This window comes from Motacilla alba, chromosome 8 (assembly GCF_015832195.1).
Source record: "Motacilla alba alba isolate MOTALB_02 chromosome 8, Motacilla_alba_V1.0_pri, whole genome shotgun sequence".
NCBI lineage: Eukaryota > Metazoa > Chordata > Aves > Passeriformes > Motacillidae > Motacilla > Motacilla alba.
In genome coordinates this window covers 8,468,184-8,474,224 of record NC_052023.1, presented here as the reverse complement: position 1 = coordinate 8,474,224, position 6,041 = coordinate 8,468,184, and positions in this window count along the sequence as shown.

The following is a 6,041-nucleotide window of genomic DNA, read 5'->3' as shown; positions in this document are numbered from 1 at the left end:
CCGCCCCCTCACGGGAGCGCGCCAGGCGGGGCCGCGGCTCTGTGAGGGGAACGGAGCGGGGAACAGGATGGGGGCACGGCGGGGAGCGGGCCCTGCTCCCCGGGCTGGGCTGGCTGCTTGCCGCCTTCTGCTTCCCCCATGAGCGATATCACAGAATCACTTCGGCTGGAGAACCGGAGATCGGCCAGTCCGGTCCATGAGCGAACACCGCTGTGTCAAGGGACTGCCGCGTCCCGTCTTTCCTTAAACACCTCACCGTCTTGCCTTAAACACCTTCAGGCAGGAGAGACTAAGAACGGAAAGGACGAGTAAAATGACAACAACCAAGAGCTTGGGTTAAGCTAGGGAGGCACAGCATGGAAACCCTGCTGTTGGACAAAGAGTCCAAAGGACTCCGAGAAGTGGTGCTGAAAACCTCCTCGGCAGCAGCGCTGTGTCCCACCCTCACTTGCTCCCATCCCTTTTGCGATAATCAAAGTCCTTCTTGCATTTTTTTTCTACTCGACCTTGAATAATTTAGATGCAGCCTGTTTTCCTCCAGCTGATTCCTTACCTCTCCACAAGTGATCTCTTTTTATATTAGCAGTGAGACATATGTTCCCTTCGTGCCCAGTACAGCTGCAGAAGAGAGGCAGCAGTGTAAGAGCAGTGGGGGAAAGACAAACATGCCACTCAAATACCTTAAAAATATTTTTAACAACTACGATTGAATTAGGCTTTTAATCTGTCAGTTTTATTCCTTTTTTAGATTGATCTTATTGCCAGAAAATATATTTGATTGGAAAAACAATCAGGTTTTCTTCTCAGCAGAGACACAAGGCACCTGCTTTGTATAACAGCTCCAAGAGAAAAAATAGTAGCAGAAACCTTGCTTTAGAGTTTGCAGATGAGTCCAGTCTTTCAGTCTTACAAAGAACTTATTTACTTCACAGGAAGTAAAAAGCACAGAAAGGAAAAGTTTAAAAAGCTCAGGAAGAGAGACCTGTCAGTGCTATTTCCTACTGTAAGGCTGAGCAAGAAGGTGGATTCATTTGTGGACAGGGTGGCAAGAAATACCTAATTTCCACATTACCTCAGATTGGCATTTTATAAGGTTATTCTCAGTTTGGGTGACATTTCAGCTCTCATTTTAGTAGAAAAAAAAAGAAAATATGTAAATTTGGTAAATTTAGAGTTTGTGTTAAGAAGAAAAAAAAGAGTAGGTGAACTCCTGTGAGATACTACTCACTATCACTTGTTTGTGATGCAGTATCATTTCCATAAGGATTTCAAACATCCATGGAGATGCTAGTTTTGCTGGGAAGTGGGAGATGCTGATGCCTAGAGACTGCAAGCATTGCACTCTGTGGCTGCAGATACCACTGCAATAATGGGAAACTTTCAAGCAGAACCTGAGCATGCCTGGAAAAAAAAAATCCAAGTAAATTGCAAGTCATCAAGTTATCAGGACTTTGAAAATCATGTGTAGATGTTTTAGCTCATTTTAGTTCGCATTTGTGAAGATCTGGGAATTTTCACACTGTGTTACCCCATTTCACCTGGGAGATGGAAATTGCCAAATAGCAAAAAGCCTGTAGGAAAATGGATGGCAAAGGGAAATAGCCCTTTGCACCTAGAGAGCACCAGGAACCATCTTCAAGGTGCCCCAAAGTGAGAAAAACTTCTTTTAGCAATACTGGCCCAAACCTTTCAACTCTGCTGCCATATATAGGGTTGGTAACTCGTTGATAACAGTATTTGTCACCCAGAGCTGTTCAATTCCAGTAGTGTTTGCTGTTGTTGAAATGGCTCTGGTTGAAACACAAAATTTGGGTTAGTTAATGAATTACAGCTTTAACCCATAAGCATCCCAGCACTGCACATTTTCTGGATATGCAGCTTGATATCCTCAACTCTCAGAGCCACAAGCTCAGCAAATCCAAGGCAAGCTACATGTGTTACCCACTCTTGCTGCCCTCTTTGCCAAGGGGCCAGGAAGGTGCAGCACAGTTTGAGAGAGCTGCCAGTTCCTCCCCTGGGTTCGAAGGATGCAGCTCAGAAGCAGAGCAGTGCCTGCGACAGCCGCAGCCCGCAGGTCCTAGGATGGGATGGGGTTGGTGGCCACCCGTGGTTCCTCTGTGGGATCCTCTCCCAGGATGAAAGCATGCTTTGTTCTTGCCACCAAGCTGGCAGTATAAACAGCAGAAGCATTGAAGCCTGCTTTCTGAGGGATGCACTCGTGCAAGTTGGTGCAGTATCTGACTTCTAAGAACATGCAAGCCCAGGAATATTTCTGCACAGCAAAGCCAGCCCCAGCAGCTGTTCCCCACAGGAATCTCTGGTTGCCCATCCAGGCTGAGGATGCTCCTGTTTCCCTCTCTCCCCTCAGGGAAGGGATTAGTAGTCTTTGCTTTCCACTAGCTGCCCACCTATTTCCACAACACGTCAAAAGCTTTTATCCTTGTGCAGGTCAGGACTCAAGTCTGTACAACTTCTCACGTTAATCTCCACTTGAAGAGAAGTAAAGGTTAGACTGTAGGAGTAGCTCAAATCCAAGCAACCACATTCAGACTTTCAACATCTAGAACTGTATCTATTCAGGGGAAGTAATGTCAAAATTTTGTAGAGTATTTTCAAATTTAATTAATTGTGGTTTTTAATTCCCATTTCATTGCTTCTCATTCCACCTTTTTCTGCTGGGTTAAAGGGCTCTTACACAAAACAGCATCTTCTTGCTGTGGGAGCAAATGTCTGCTCTCAAAGCAAGGTGTATATACTTGAGTTTTTGTTTTTCTGTCCCTTTTGTTCTTTGAAAGATAACCCAGCTGCACAACACACTTAACCAGAGGGCAAATCTTGTTTCAATCTAGTCTGTTCTAAAGCAGGAGGGGAAAATAAAATATTTAAAAAAAAAAAAAAGTGTTTTGGTTTTCATTTTGTTGTTTTTAATAGAATAGGCATGGTATTTCTGGGAAATGTTTATGCTAATCTTTTAGGGGTAAGTCCCATGTAAAGTGAAGAAGAAAGCTCCTCCTCAAATGGTATAATTAACTTATTAACTACAATAAGCTGCTCTTCCACGTGACTTTTCCTTTTATTTTTTAATAGCTTTTCAAGTGCATGGCTGCTTTTTACCCATGCAGCATATGCAGCAGAGAAGAGAAGGAGCCATCTGTGTTGGCTGTTAGGCAAAATAAGAAGTAATTATCAAAGCTACTTTTGATTTAGCAGTTTTACAAATGGATCACAGTACTCTGGCCTATGTTTTACTGCTGAAATTATTTCAAGCCTTGACTAGAATTATTCTGCTCTTATCTGCCCACAGCCAAGCACCTGAATCTATATTTAAGCACCTGCAATCTATTCTGATTTTCAGGACACACAGCATGTACTGTTCTCTCTGATGTTCAAGGAATCTGTACAGGCTCAGTTTCTCTGAAAATTTAGGCAGTTAAACCCAGCAAGAGAGGCTTATGCAATCACACTTGCCAGGATCAAGCTTCTGGGTCATTCCTTTGTTGTGAATGTCCCTTGTTCACCTCCACCCCCTAAAAAACACCAGGAAGAAAGAGAGAAAGCACTGTTCCTTGCAGGAAACCTTATGAGTCAGATGTAGTGTATCAGTAGCATGGGATATCTCTACCCCTAGAGACCAGGTTTCAGTGTTCCATCTGGCAAAGCTCTTCACGTCAGGGGACAAGGAAAAATTCTCAAAATGGGCACTAAAAATTTCCATGTGGATGTGAAGGCCAGGCTAAAACCTGCTTTTCCTGTGGCCATATCCATGAGGAGTACTCACAGCTTAACACACTGCCACCCCACTGCCCTCTGTGACAGAGATCCTGAACTGGCTGTTTAATGGAGAGTAACGTGGGACCTGGAAAACATATGGCCTTCTGGAGAGCAACAACTCAAACCTTTTGGACACAAGCAGCAAAAAGCTTGTGCCCGCTGTACAAGCTGGTCATTAGAAGCTCTTACTGTGCAGCCTGAACTGCCCCATCTACCCCCAGCAGCTTCTCAGCAGCAGCAGGGACTTCCACCAGTCCAGACTGCATTTCATCCTCAACAGTTCCTCACTGGACAAAAGGGTTGGGATCTGGTGATGTTACACGTGGTGTTTTGATGATATATTCCTATTAAAATGAGCAGGGCTAAGCTGTCTCATGTCCTTGGGTTCCCTGGGATATTACCCAGATGAGTAACAACCTCTTTGGCCAATTTCTTTGGGCACTGCAGTTTTATCCCATGACGTTGTACATGCCACATCTCTCTGAGCTGTCCAGAGGTTTAGGCAGTATTTGTACATAGGTAAAAGTCTTGGGGCCAGAGATGATCAACAGTCCAGTGAGTCCATTTGATAAGGGAGGGTTGATAACTTCATCCTACCCAAGCGGGTTCCTCAGCTGGGAGAGATGCTGCTGTACAAGTGATCAGCACTGATCAGGGAGGCTTTCAGAGTCTTCTTTTTTGTGCTTGTGCAGGAGAAGGAGCTTCTTTAATCCTCCTATTGCTATGGGCTTGTTACAAGATAGTGTAATATAAAAGTGTCTGTGAGTTTTAATGAATTTGTAAGTCATAGCACAAAAAGGGTGTCTTGGGGAGAAGATTGTTGTCACTGCTGGAAACAGAAGTGGGAAGATGATTTTCCCTCTGAGTGGTGACATTTTCAAATGCAGAATCCCAGTTTCATCTCATGTTCCTCATCTATTTAGGTATTTCTTTTTGCATCAGAGAGCCATAATACCCAGCAGATTGCTGCTGGAGGATTACCCAAATTGCAGTGAGGCTTCTTCTAACGCAGGCTGAAGAGTCGTACAAGTTGAAGAATCCTGAAAATACGGATCCTCTCTCCTCATGATTCTTGTTCCGGGCAGCAGATTACTAAATGCATACCACCACTTGCTGTGGAGTAACCTGTGTCCAGCAGACAGCACCTGGACCCAACTGTTCTGTAAGAAAAGCCCTACAATCCAGGATTCCTACAAAGTCCCAAAATTCCTTCAGGTTTTCTGCAAAAGACATGATTCGGGAGAACAAGTGCCAAATCCATTTAAAAGCAGCAGTTGTGGAGCTGCTGTGCTCACTCAGTATCCAATGGGTATTGCCTGAACAGTGCTATCCCAGTTATCCTGGTTGCTGCCGAGGAACCTGTGGCTGGCCCCACTGGTGATCCAGCTTGGATGGATGAAAGGCTGGGGGAGCTCAGGCGTTGGGAGAGACCGGAGATGATGGGGCAGTCAAAGTGTGGCCAGCACTGAGTGACTGCACAGGCAGTCAGTCCTGCCCTGTGGGTGTCAGAAGCAGATGACATCATCTGGAATCCCCAATGGATAAACATAAGGTGCCTCATTGGAGATGAATGGATTGTGCTCCACTGAAACCTTCAAGAAATTTGCAGGCAGACCACGCTTTTGTTTCCCTCACAGCCACCTCCACAGCAAGAAATTCTCATGTGTGAAAGACCTCATGGTGCTCTGTTCTCCGTGCAGACATGACATTTCAGGGTCTCTTCACAACAGGGCCCTGAACGCTGCACTCTTGCATCAGGGTTTTCCTGACATTTGAGTCGTTTGTCCTTCCCTGACCTGCATGAGGGAACCTGGCCAACCAGGCTGTGTCAGCAAAGTCATCACTCCCCAGAAAGTAAAAGCTGTACACATTCAAGAGAAGTACTCTTGTAGCTAGTTGTGAAAGTCTTTTGAGTCATGTTAGCTCAGTTGCAAAAGAGTGAGCAAGGAATTAGCAGTGTAGTAAGTGGAATTAACTTTACCTAGTGTTTTAACCCATCTCTGATCCCCTTTCTGATCCTGAGTGGATTCATGGTCATCTTTCAGCAGGGACAGATTTTTGACCCTTGGAAACAAAATATTCTAATTGTCTCTTTTTTTGCTCATGCCCAGACTTCTCTTACATTTCACAAACTTTTACCAGGAGAGGAATATCTCAGCCCAGATCGTGTCATGGTTATTGTGAGCATTTATCCAGGACTGTCCAGCCTTATCTTGGGCGGGTTTAAGCTCAGGAGCCACCACTCAGACCAGCAAACCCTCCACCACCAC